Here is a 13,876-nt window from a genome sequence, read left to right on the forward strand (position 1 = left end):
TAAAGAAGAAAGAACTCTATGCTGTGAATTAGGATGATGGAAGTTCCACCCAACAGAAGCCTTATAATCTTGGGAGAAGTAACTTAACCTCTCTCTCCTTCAGTGTTTTCTTTCTTAGCTTTAAGTAGTTAGACTGGGAGATTTCTATTTTTCATTCTAGCTGTAGAATTCTTCCAATTTTAAGAGGAATTTCTTTTATGTAATATCTTTTATAAGGACATAGAACTAATAATCAGTGGAGCAAGGACTTCTAAACTGTAATTGAGTATTCTTTCCATTACATGATGTGGTTAGCTGGTCAGAAGGATGGCACCCACCATAAAGAAAGCTGTTAAGTTTATCCCATACAGAGATTAGTTAAAGGAACTGGGATTGTTTAGCTTGGATAAGAGATCACTTAGGGAAGATATGTAAATTATCTTTAAATATGTAAAGAACTTTCATATGAATGAATCACTAGCATTCATCATTACCACATGGGACAGTATGAGGAACAGCTTCAGAGACACAGATGTTAACTCAATTTGGGGATGTGGTGGGGAGGGAAATAACAACAGCTATCCAATAGTATAATGGGCTGCCTCAGGTAGGAGAGAGTTCTCTCTCCATGGAGAGTCTTCCAAAGAAGACAAGGGAATAATGTAGAAGAAACCCTTGGTCTGTTATAGAACTAAGTGGCCTCTGACTAAGTGCCTTTTGACTTTTTTTTTTCTATTAGTACATTATTATCCTCCCTTAAAACAGATAGAAACTGACAAATCAAGGTGACATAAAAATTAAAAATAACAACTAAGGGGTGGCTAGTTGGTAGAGTGAATAGAGCACTGACCCTGGAATCAGGAGGACCTGAGTTCAAATCCAGCCTCAGAAACTTAACACTTACTAGCCGTTTAACCTTGAGCAAGTCACTTAACCCAAGTGCTCTGCCTTCACCACTCCAAAAAGCAAACAAATAACCAAAAGCAACTGAATCTTACATTCCTAGTTTAGTATTTTAAAAAATAGATTGGTCAGTCAACAAGAATTTATTAAGTACCTACTGTGTGCCAGGAACTATGTAAGTTATAGGGACACAAAGAAATGCAAATGGTAGTTAGTGCTGTCATGTATAATGTTATAATGTTTGTTTGTTCTAAGTCTTTAAAAACATTGTCCTAGCATTAAAGTATTGATGTAAAGCTTTCAGAGTAAGAAAGATTATATTTGGAATTTTGAGAAAGTAAAGAATAAAACTAAAATAATTATTTAAAACTTAATTCATGTGCTCCATTTCTAGTGTCAACTAATGTTAAGAGAATATGCAATCACTTGGATTTGTAAAAAGTTTAAACCTACACATGTTGGGAAGTAACACTAAATGGACAGCTAACTTTAAATTCTGTTGTTGTTGTTGTTGTCGTTGTTGTTTTGTTTTGTTTTGTTTTTGTGCTAAGACCTTGCTATTGGCTTCTTTTAAGACAGGTATACCCCTGTGAGCTTAGTGTTACTTTCAAAGGAAATGGTAACATGCCATTATTAAAAACATGAGCTCTTATGTATATGGTAGAATTAGAGAATGATAACCTTTCTCACATCTAAGATAAATTTTAGTAATACACACAGGGAAATGGATACATTATTTATACATAAAGGATAATACAATAAGCAAATTAGGAGAACAAGAAATACTTTAGCTGTAAAATCAGTGGAAAAGGGAAGAATTTATGACCAAACAAGAGATAGAGAACATTATGAAATGCAAAGTAGACAATTTTGATTATATTAAATTAAAAAAATTGTATAAACAAAACCAATGCAACCAAGATTAGAAGGAAAGCAGAACATTAGGGGGAAAATACAGCAAGTTTCTCTGATAAAGGCCTCATTTATCAAATATATTGAGAACTGATTCAAATTTATAAAATAAAAGTGACCCCAACTGATGAATCATTAAAGGATATGAACAATTTTCAGATAAAGAAATCAAATCTATCTATAGTTATATGAAGAAATGCTCTAAATCACTATTGATTAGAGAAAAGCAATTAAAAAAAAACTCTGAGATACCACTTCACACCTATCAGATGTAAAGCCAAGCAGGAGAAGCTTTCATGAAGAATGCTACTGTGAATAGCTTTTAAAGTTCTGATTACATAGTATAGTGAACACTCTATTCAATGACAAATCAGAGCAAAACATTCACAGTAAATTAAGGCACAGCATTCACAATGTTACAACTTATCACAAATAATCAAAATACAGCGTTCACAACAACTTGTTGCAGAAAAAGGCCACATAGTTTTCACCACAGTGGTCACAAAGTTTTGAACAAAGAAAAATCATTTAGTACAATCATTCAATCATCTCAATTTTTCAATCATCCTTAAGGAGGTTTGCCTCTTTAAGGGACACAGAGTATAGGAGTTAAAGTTCTCCACTCATGGGGAGTTACAAATCAGTCACGATTCAATTATCATTCACTATTCAATCACCAGAAAATACACAAGCCCTCCACACCTAGGTCACTAGTAAATTACAATTTCTCAGTCAGTACACAGTGTCTAAGTAAAAGTCTTCTTTCAGCTTGACTGGAGTAGTCTCTCAGATTCCCTGGATCCCCTTCCATGGTCCCAGATCCTACCTGGATTCACCAAACTGTCACCTGGGTTCAAAGGCAGACATCTCCCAGGTCCTTGTCCAGCTTTCCTCGAACTTCCTATTCCACCCTGAGGCTCACAGCATGCAGTCCACCTTAAATCCTTCATAGTCTCTGTTCCCAGAAAGTTAAGGCTTAACAAAGCCCAGAACAGGTTCATAAAAAGTACTAGCATCACAGTCTTGCTTCCTCAGTCTGAGCAGCTCCAGTTGGCCCTTGGCTATCTTCAGCAGCTCCCAGAAGCTCTGGCTGGCCCTCAGACTCAGCAGCAACTCAGCAGAAGCTCCAGCTGGTTCCCAGAATCAAAATCTCTTCACCCAGGTTCCCAAAATCAAAATCATTCTCTCCAGCCTGGGGGGGGATTTTCATCTTCAGCCTCCATGGCAGCAGCAGCTTCTGCCTCCATGAAGCCTACTCCAAGAAGATCTTTCTCTCCCAGCAGGGGCTTGTCCTTATCTACACAGGCATTAGCTCCTTCCTGCTTCAGCCAACCCCTTCCTGTTACATCAGCAACAGGGGTTCACACCTTCTGTTTCTTTAATAGAGGCTTGATTAATTACTAAGTGCTAAGTACCTCTCAGCTTAGCAATACAAAAGGAACTTCAAATTTCATTACCATTACATCAGATAAGCAAATATGATAGAAAAGGAAAAGGATAAATGTTGGTGATGTGGGAAAATGGTTAGTGGAGTTGTGAACTGATCTAACCATTCTGGAGGGCAATTTGGAATTATGTACAAAGAGGTATAAAACCATGCATACCCTTTGATCCAGTAATACCACTACTAAGTCTGTATTCCAAAGAAATTAAAAAGATGGGAGGAGAGAAAACTATTTGTACAAAAATATTTATGGCAGTTCTTTTTGAATTGACAAAGAATTAGAAATAGTTGGGATATAGCTGAAATGGGTAAAGACTGAATAAGTTGTGGTATATGTTTGTGATGGCATTTTTACTGTGCTAGAAAAAATTATGAGCAGGCTGCTTTCAGAAAAAAAAAATCTTGGAAAGACTTACATGAACTGATGCAAAGTGAAGTGAGCAGAACCAGGAGAACATTATAAACACTAACAGCAATATTGTAAGATGATCAACTGTGAATGACTTAGTTATTCTCAGCAATATAATGATCGAAGAAAATTCTAAAGAATTCATGATGAAAAATACTATCCACTGCAAGAGAAAGAACTGATGGAATATGAATGAAATCAAAGCATAGTAGTTTTTACTTTCTATATTTTTTATAGTCGCCTCCACCTTTCATCTTTGAATTCATGCCTTCGTTCAAAATATGACTAATGTGGTAATATTAATTGATGTCTAATCTAAATCAATTCACTTACAGCACAGGGAGAGGGGAATTGAGGGATAGAGAGAGAAAATTTGAGACTCAAATTTTTTTTAAATGTATTTTAAAAATTGTGTTCACATTTAACTGGGGAAAAAAATAAAATGTTATTAAAAAAATAAATTCAGGGAACTGAAGCCCAGCTTCAGCTATTTAACTCTGTTTCTCATCGAGCCACACATCAAAGTTGGAATACATTTGGCGAATCAACCTAATGAAACCAAATGAACTGCACACTACTTTCATGGACAATAAAAAAAATCGTTAAAATATTTAAAATGTCATGCTAAACTTTTAGCATGTGATTTGTCAACTTTTTCTTCAATTAACAAATTGGAATCTTATAATAATAAATATTGAGATTTGAAACATTTTAGTAACAGCTCAGAGGAATACAGTATGCTATGTGTAGGACCCCAGAAGAAACAGACTAATATTTTTTTTTCATCACTTTTTATTGCGGATTTTTGTGATTCTACTTCTTCTTTGCTTTGCCTACAATCAAGACTATAGCTAGAGCTTTTGGCTCTGGGGATCAATCTTGAGCAGACCAACTAAAGAAAAACTTCCTGTCTGATTCTGTTTCAGCTGTACTCTGCTACAATTCATTTATACATAAGACACATGGCCATTTCAACTTGAATAAGCTTTAGAAGAAATATTTTGCTTTTGTGGAAACATTTGTTGATTCTTAAAAGTTATTGATATTTTAAAATAATTGATATAGAAAAAAGAAAGAATGCTTCTAAATTTCATTGATGTAAGAATGTAACTTTGTGAGTGGGTATTATTTAATTCTCACTATTTTCATCCTAGTGTCTAACATAGTGCCCTGACTAATAGAAGGGCCTTTGTCATTGCTTATTGATGGATTGATTGTTGAATATAAAACATATACAACTTTTAAAAATTCTGAATTATGCTCTCACATATATGAGCAAAAGCAATAAAATAATGCTGATGAGATTGTAGAGAAAGAGGTACATTCATTCACCTCATCATTGATTGAATTGCAAATTAATAGAAATTTTTTAAGCAACCTGTAAGTACTTTTAAAAATTCTGAATTATGCTCTCACATATATGAGCAAAAGCAATAAAATAATGCTGATGAGATTGTAGAGAAATAGGTACATTCATTCACCTCATCATTGATTGAATTGCAAATTAATAGAAATTTTTTAAGCAACCTGTAAGTACACAGTAAAAGTTGCAAAAATAATCATACCATTCAATCTAATAATTCCATTTTTTGTTAACACATTTTGAAAACAGTATTAAAAACAGACAACTTACCAATTCAACAATTTTCGTAATAGTGTCATTTGCAATAGTGAAATAACAGAAACCTCAAGGAAACCTAAATATACAGCAATAGGAAGTGATTAACTACATTGCAGTGTATTAATGAATTTTTAAATTTTTATTTATTTCTACTTTAGATCTGTGATTTCATGTTTTTATTCATAAGTGTGGGGAACTTCATGAAGAGACTAAGGTCAGCAATTATTCCATAACTTTAGGGAGTTGGTTGGGAGTATTGAGAAGTTTTTGACCTGTCTGGGATTCAGAGCCAATTTGTGGCAGAAGTGGGATGTGAAACCAAGTCTTCCTAATTTCATTATGCCATGATACCACATAAATCTAATGCAATTAAGGCTGACAGGTATGATGAACATAAATCAATGTCAAATGATGCTATGAAATCATGCAAAGTGATGAAGACAGAAGAAATGCAATTAAAAAAATATTATCCAGACTTGTGATTTAATTGGTGTAAGAAGTTCCTAGAGTGGTCTCTCTAACAAAATATAAACTGGAAACTATTTTTAATATACTATTTTTCTTTTTACTTTTTTTTTTAAAGCAATTGGGGTTAAGTAACTTGCCCAAGGTTACTCGGCCAGTTTTTTTCTGTGGGTGTTAAGTATCTGAGTCCAGAACTGTACTGGGTCCTCCCTACTCCAGGGTCATCACTCTTACACACTGTGCCACCAAATAACAACTAAGGGGTGGCTAGGTGGCACAGTGAATAGAGCACTGGCCCTGGAGTCAGGAGGACCTGGGTTCAGATTCAGCCTCAGACACTTAACACAAAAATGAGCACGTGACTTTGGCAAGTCCCTTAACCCCAATTGCCCTCCAAAAAAGCCAAAAAAAAAAAAAGAGTAGGCCTATTGCTACTCACAAGATATTAAAATGATTTACACTGAGGGAAAAATGAGAGGAACCATATTTCAATACTTTAATTAAGAGGATTTTTTTAAAAGGAAGAAATGTGTTCTTACTAGCAAAGCCAATCATTTAATAATATATTTATAACAAATAATTTTTATACCTTAGACACAAACTAATAAAGATGTCTTATTGGTAAAAATATATAGTCTTTTAAAAATGTATTTGGTATTATACATTTAAAGGGACAATAGAGGTCATCTTAACATTCTCATTTTACAATTGAGTCAACTGAAGTATGCTTTCTCAAGGTCACTTACTCAGGTGGCAATTGTCAGAGTTGTGATTTGAATACAGGTATTCCAGACCAACATTCATTATTTAGAGAGGTGAAACAGTGAATTGAGTGCTAAATCTGGAGTCATGGAGATCTGAGTTCAAATTCTGCCTTAGAAACTTCCTTACTTTATTAAGGTCTGTGTGCCTCAATTTTTTCTTCTGCACCTACCTCCCTGGGTTGTTATGATGGTCAAGTAAGGGCACTTTGTAACCTTAAATGTAAGTGTAATCCAGGCCTGCATAACCTGCGACCTGCCAAACAATTTTGGGCAGGCTGTTAAAAATGTAGAGGAAAACCCTTACATTATTTGTGGTCTGCCCAAAATCCTTTGCTGGGGTTCAGGTTTTATATGCCTGACCTAACCTATTATTATTAATGGTACTGTTATTATTGTTGTTGTTACCACTCTCATTATCACTACATCTAACACCATTCCCACTCCCATTACTACTACTCTACTATCATAACTACTATCACTACCATCAATACTACTACTGCTACTAATACTAATACTACTATGATGACAATTATAAGATTACAACTGCCTCCTTTGTGGTGATTTATTGCTCCCAGTAACTAAGGGCATTTGTATTCAACACATGACTCTCTTATTCATTAACATATGAACCACTTAGAGGGAATTAGAGAATCTCTATGAATTCCTAATTTAATATTTTGACTTAAAATTTCTCCCAGTCATATACCATAGCTTTTGAAATCAATATTGGATGAAATATTTCAACATGATTCTATACTATTGAAATTGTCACCCCTATTCATACACATCAGCTGTTATTGTTGATTTGTTTTTATGGTCCTAAAGGCTTATTTGAAAGCAAGGGAGAGACAGAGAGAGAGAGAAGAACTGATTACATACATATATATATATATATATAATTTTCAAAATTATTTATAAAAATAATTTTTATAAAAACTGGGGGGGGAATTGTCCTCAAATGCATAAGGAAACATTTTAAATTTTAGCATTTTTAGCTTTTTAGTGGTTAGATTGTAATGAGTCTTAAGGGAGGGGCATACCCTTTCATGAATCTCTAATGAACTTTGTGGAAATGGAAAAGTTTAGACTTACTTTGCCAAAATAATTTTGTGATTTTTATTTTTGATAGTGGCTATTTTTCCTTTCATTTCCATGGAGTTGGAAAGAAGTTCTTGCTTCATTTTGTTAACCATCACTGAACCAGCCTCCACTGGGTTCTGGTTTCTTTCTTTAAAGGCCACAATAGCTATTTTTGTCTGGAAATAACCATTCAAAAATGTCATCATGTGCAATATTGTCAGTATTCTGCAAACATCCAAGTTCATATTTTCCATTCAAAGTATTTTATTCATGTTTTGTTAATTTGACTTTTTTACTGTTTGATTCTTTTAAGTTTATTCAAGGTCAATACTAGCAAGGGAAGAAACATAAATAGGTCATTCTTGTTATTTAATTTATCCTTTTTCCCACTTGATTTGGCAATCAACATACTGACAATCTGTTATTCTAACATATTGAAATTTATCACAAAGGGCTTGCTTTTTTTCCTTGTCATTAAGAAATAAAAAAAAAACACAAACCAAACCAAACACTGTAAAGGATTGAAACAAACCATTAATTAGAACTTTTCTGAAAAAGAAACATTTACAAAAGATGAATAAAGGAAAATATCTATATATTTATATCTATATATACACACTTTCCCTAATTTCTCTCTCTCTCTCTCTCTCTTTCTCTCTGTCATCTTTATAAGTTTGTGTTTCTACTTAACCAGTACAGTTTTTGAAAAAAAAATTAGCAACCTGAGATGTAACTCAGAATACTAACTTTTTCAAGCTTTACAACTACATTTATTTAGTCATAATAAGATTTAAACATCAGGTTCTCCATAAAAGCCTTCTAAAGTGAGGAATAAAGTATATTATCTTTATTTTACAGATAAGGAAATAGATGCTCAGAGATGTTAAATGATTTATTTATGGTCACAAAGCAAGTAATTTTCAGATTCATTCATTCAACAATAATCATTTACCAAATAACCACTGCACCAGAAAATGACTAAAACAAATGGAAAGCAATCCCCGAGGTCAAGCAATTTACCATTTTATTAGATGTATAAAACTTATAAAATGAAAAGTATATACAAAATAAAGAAGGAGAAATTCTCATAGATGAGGAATCAGAAGAGGCTTCCCAGAGAGAGTGACTTCTGAATTGAGCTATGATGTAAGTGCAGAATTCCAAGAGGCCTAAACGAGGAGGTAGCACATTCTAATAAATGAGCGTGGGGCACAGGAAGGAGGGCACAGATTGTGGAAAGATATGGTTAAGGTATGGCAGGAGATTTTCAGTTTAGGGAATACCAATGGAATCTGTTTCCTGACTCCAAATTCAGGTTCTTTCCTCTATCCCACCTGCCTCTTTAAAATGCCCAGTCTGAGAGCAGACTGACTAGAGCTCAAAATAAAATTTCTGCTCTGAGAGGCTCTCCCTTCTATGTGTCTGATCTCTCCTCAGTTTCGTTGGTTGAATGTTCATTCAAGTGATACCTATTAACGTGCTAACTGTGGCTGCCCTTCATGAATCAGTCTTTGGCCATCTTATTTTTTCCTATCACATTGGATTTGATCAGCTTTCATTACTTTAATTATCACCTATATGCAGGAAATGCCCCAAACTTTATATTGCCTCTAAATAGTTCTGGTTCCGCACCACCAATTGCCTTTTTGGACATCTTAAAATGCACTCCAACTTTTTTGGGACAGCTAACTGGCCTAGTGGATAGAGTGCCAGACCTAGAATCAGAAAGACCTGGGCTCAAATCCTGCCTCAGAAATGTAGTAGGTGTGTGTGACACTGGACAGGTCATTTAACCTCAGTTTCCTCATCTGTAAAATGGGCTGGAGAAGGAACTGGCAAACCATTCCAGTATCTTTGTCAAGAAAATCCCAAATGAGGTCATGAAGAGTCTGACATGACTGAAATGACTGACCAACGGTTTGAATGAAATAAATAAATAAATTCTGCAATTCAACTGCATTTATAATAAATAAACTGCAATTCAACATAACCACCCTAACCAGAGAAATGCTTAGTAAATTTCCACCTCCATGAACCCAAAAGATTAAGGAACATTTCTCTTCCAAAGACCATGACTTTGAAATGAATTTCCACCTCTCCAATTCTCCATTTGTTCCCTTCTCATCCCCACCCCATACTGACAATTGTGTAGTATGTTTTAATTTAAATTTTTTTAGTACAGAAATTTGCTAGTGTGGGAGAGAGACAGCATGAATATATTGGAAGGAATGCTGAAACTACAATCAGGAAGGGCTGGATTCAAGTCGTTCCCCTGAATCTATCTTGGGTGACCATGGGAGCCTTAGATATTCCTATGTGTGATGTTATAGTGGGTTGTGATATGCATTGGTTGTAGATTTTTCCTATACCAGTCAGGCTGCAGGCTACTTATAAATTAATTTTTAGATGCATATTCTCATATTTGTCTATTCAGCTGGATTTAAATATTGCTAGAGCTTCTTCCTGATCCCACTCTCCTAATTCTGATTCTTTGTCTTTTGATTCTTCCCGAAATCCTCTTTAGTAATTGTCACAGAGTAACAAAATGTCATTTAGGAGGAATCTCTGAGGCCATCTAGCCCAACCTATACCTGAACTAGTATTAATTTTTCTCATACCCTGCACTCTTTGACTCAGCCTTAATCTTCCCTTCCTTTCCTATTCAAACTTTCTTCACAGCCACTCACATACCAACGCAGTGGAATATTTGGACTGATTGAGAATTTCCTTGATCTCACCTCTCCTCTTTTCCACGGACTGAGCACGTTGGCTCCTCATTGCTTCTGTCTAATCTCTATCACAGGCTTCTAATTATCTATACTAAAATTTCAATTTAATTTAGTTCAACACATATTTACTAAGTACTTATTATGATAGGTGTGGATTACTCTAACCATCTTCCCCTTTCACTATCAATCATCAGATGCTGAACAGAGTTGTGGAAAACCAAAAATGCATTTTGATTGCATCAACTACAGATATATGTTATATAATATTAACTGGTGCCCCACTATAGAAATATTTTTCCACATGTCCCCAAGCAATTCACTCTCCCACTCACAATAGCTTCATTACTACATTTTTTTTCCTCATTAAGCTTCTTAATACACCCCTTCCCCATCATTTCAGTTGGGTACTTCATCACATACTTTGCTTTAAAAATTGAGGCCATTCACTGAAAGTTCCCTTTTTTTCCTTACTCTTCCTCTCATATTACTCAGCCATATTCTTCTATAGACTCTCTTCTCCAGCACTCTTGTCTTCTCCTTTTTGCCAATGTAAACTTCACTACATGTACCACTGATAAAATTCCATCTTGTCTTCTCCAGTAAAGGGCTTCCTCCATCATCCCCATTTTTTATTTGATCCTCAATATCTAGCCATCTACTGACTTGAATGTGATGTCCTGTATGCATCTCAAACTCAGCTTGTCCATTATAATGAAAAATGCTGTCCAAATCCTAAGAAAGAACTGATGGAGTTTGAACAAAAATCAAAACTTTCTATTTTCCACTTTTCTGTTTTTTTTTGGGGGGGAGGGGTCTGTGTTTTCTTTCACACCATGACTAAAATGGAAAGGTTTTTTTCATGATTGCACATGTATAACTTATATCAAATTACTTATTTTCTAGGGGGGAGCAAAGAGATGGATGGAGGGAATTTGGAATTTAAAATTAAAAAAAATATTTAAAAGTTTTTACATGTAATTGGGAAAATATTATTAAACTGAAAAATAAAATAAAATTTAAAATAACTTCAACTTGTCCAAAAGTGAACTTATTATCTTTCCCTTCAAAAACTCTTCACTTCTAAACTTACTAATTACAGTTGAGTCCACCACCATTTTCCCAGTCCCCAGATTCATAGCCTGTGTTGCCCTTAACTGTTCATTGTCCCTCATCCTCCATATCAAATCATATGCCAAGGCCTGAAGAATTCAACTTCACAACAATTTTTTTAAGCAATTGGTGTTAAGTAACTTGCTCAAGGTTACATGGCCAGTTATATCTGGGTGTGGTGCTGAGTATCTGAGACTGGATTTGATCCAGGTCATCCGGACACTCTTACTCACTGTGCTACCTGGCCGCCCTGATAACAATTCTTGAATATATCTCCTTCTATACTTTGATGCCACCACCATTATGGTATAGGAAGTTGTCTTTGCCATCTCCTATAGCCTACTCTAGTGCATAGCCTTTTTAATAAATTCTAGTGACAACTTGTTAACTCTAGGCTCAAATGTAAAATCCATTGCTAGTGTTCAAAGACCATCATAATCCCCTTCCCCGATCTTTTTAGAGTCCTTACCACTTACATACCACTACACATTCTTCTTTATAGGGACACTGACCTTGTTGCTATTCCTTGAAAAAACAAAACCCTTTATTGTCTCTGGGCATTCTACTTAACTGTCCCCTGTGTCTGGAATTATTTACTTCCATTGTTCCAATTACTTATCTTCCAACCTCCAACTAAAATCCCACCTTCTAAGTGCAACCTTTCCTAATCCCTTTTAATTCTATTGAATTCCCTCTGTCAGTCATTTCCTATTTGTCCCGTATACAGCTTTTTTTGTACATAGTTTGCATGTTATCTTCCTCCTTAAATTGTGAACTCTTCAAGGATGGGGACTATCTTTTGCCTTTTTTTTTTTGATTGCCAGCCCTACTTCAGTGACTGGCACATAATAAAGGTTTAATAAATGATTATTAACTTATTTTCTGCTGCTTACAAACATCCCATGTCTCTCAAACTTAAACAATATAAACAGAACTATTTCTTGATTCAAACATCTCATATCTCTCCTCACCTTCTCAGTTAACCTCCTTGAACATGCTATCTACATTTCCTTACTTCTAAATCCTCTGTAATTGGGCTTCTAATTGAAACTGCTCTGCCCACAGTTACCAGTGATTTTTAAATTGTTGAATCTAATGATTTTTATCAATCCTATCCTACTTGGCCTCTCTCTAGCTTTTGGTATTGTTAATCCAGAATTCCCTCTTCTCTTTCTATTTTTGTCATATTGGCTTTTTCTTCTATGTGTCTCACCTCCTGTCAGTCTTCCTGGTTGGATGTTCATCTAAGTGAAGCTTACTAACCTGCTAACAATGGTTGCCCCCCCTGGGTCAATCTGGGGCCATCTTTCTTTCTCTTATCACATTCAATTTCAAAATTATTCATTACTTCAATTATAATCTCAATGAATATAATGTCCAGAACTATATAACTACAGCCCTAAACAACCAATTGACTTTTGAACATCTTTAAATGCATGCATGACCCATGCGTATTTCAGACTCATCAGTTTTAAAATAGAACTCATGTCTTTCTCCTCAAACATACCCACAATCAGACAAACAGTGGGAAAAAAAAAACAAACAAAAAACATACAAACGAAAAACATTGTCCGAATAGTGGAAGAGAAGGAAACAAGTGTTAATTAAGTGTCTACTATATGTGAGTAAGTGGACTAAGCACTTTACAATTATCTCATTCAATTATTGATACAGCTTTGGGAGGTAGGTGCTATTATCACCTTCATTTTAGAGTTGAGAAAACTCAGAGACAGAGCTTAAGTGATTTGTCCAGGGTCACATACCTAGTAATTGTATTAATTTGGATTTGAACTCAGGGCTTCCTGACTTCAAAATCAATGATTTTGCTATGAGTGGGAGGAATGGGGGGGGGGAGGATAAGATGATCAAAATGACAACCAAGAACATATATCAAATAGATCCAACAATCAGATAAAATAGGCTAGTTATCATATATATATGTATATATATATCACAGTATTAAGTTTATTTGTAATCAATTTTTTTTTAAATTTCAAACTAAATGAACATAGGGAATTGATCATGAACATTTGTCTTCAAATTTCATACTGATTTTTCCCCCATATTTGTGCCAGTAATGGTATCTGAAAAATTACAGATGGGACCACAAGATGACAGTGAAAGAAAACATTATGATGAATTCAAGTCCAGCTCATAAATCTTTGCTTTTGATCATGGAACTGTTTTTAGGTCTGGTTTGCTATACATTCACCTCTCCTGCTAAAAGATCATTCAGCTTGTACAATGCACATTACTATGTATTCTATCAGTTTCCATTTGCTGTTTTTGTTTGTCCATCATTCTCAAAGAGCCCCATGATATCAAAGAGGTGGTGCCATGACATGCAAGTGAGTTGGATTTAAATGAGGGAGGGAGGTACAAAGTTACCAGCCCCACTTTTTCCTTGGGAGTCATTTGGGTCCAATGGCCAGATACTGATCAAGAGAACTAGACAGGGCT

The sequence above is a fragment of the Petaurus breviceps genome, unplaced genomic scaffold (genome assembly GCF_028583685.1).
Source record: "Petaurus breviceps papuanus isolate PSGF00001 unplaced genomic scaffold, PetGlider_PUasm1.0 98, whole genome shotgun sequence".
Lineage (NCBI taxonomy): Eukaryota > Metazoa > Chordata > Mammalia > Diprotodontia > Petauridae > Petaurus > Petaurus breviceps.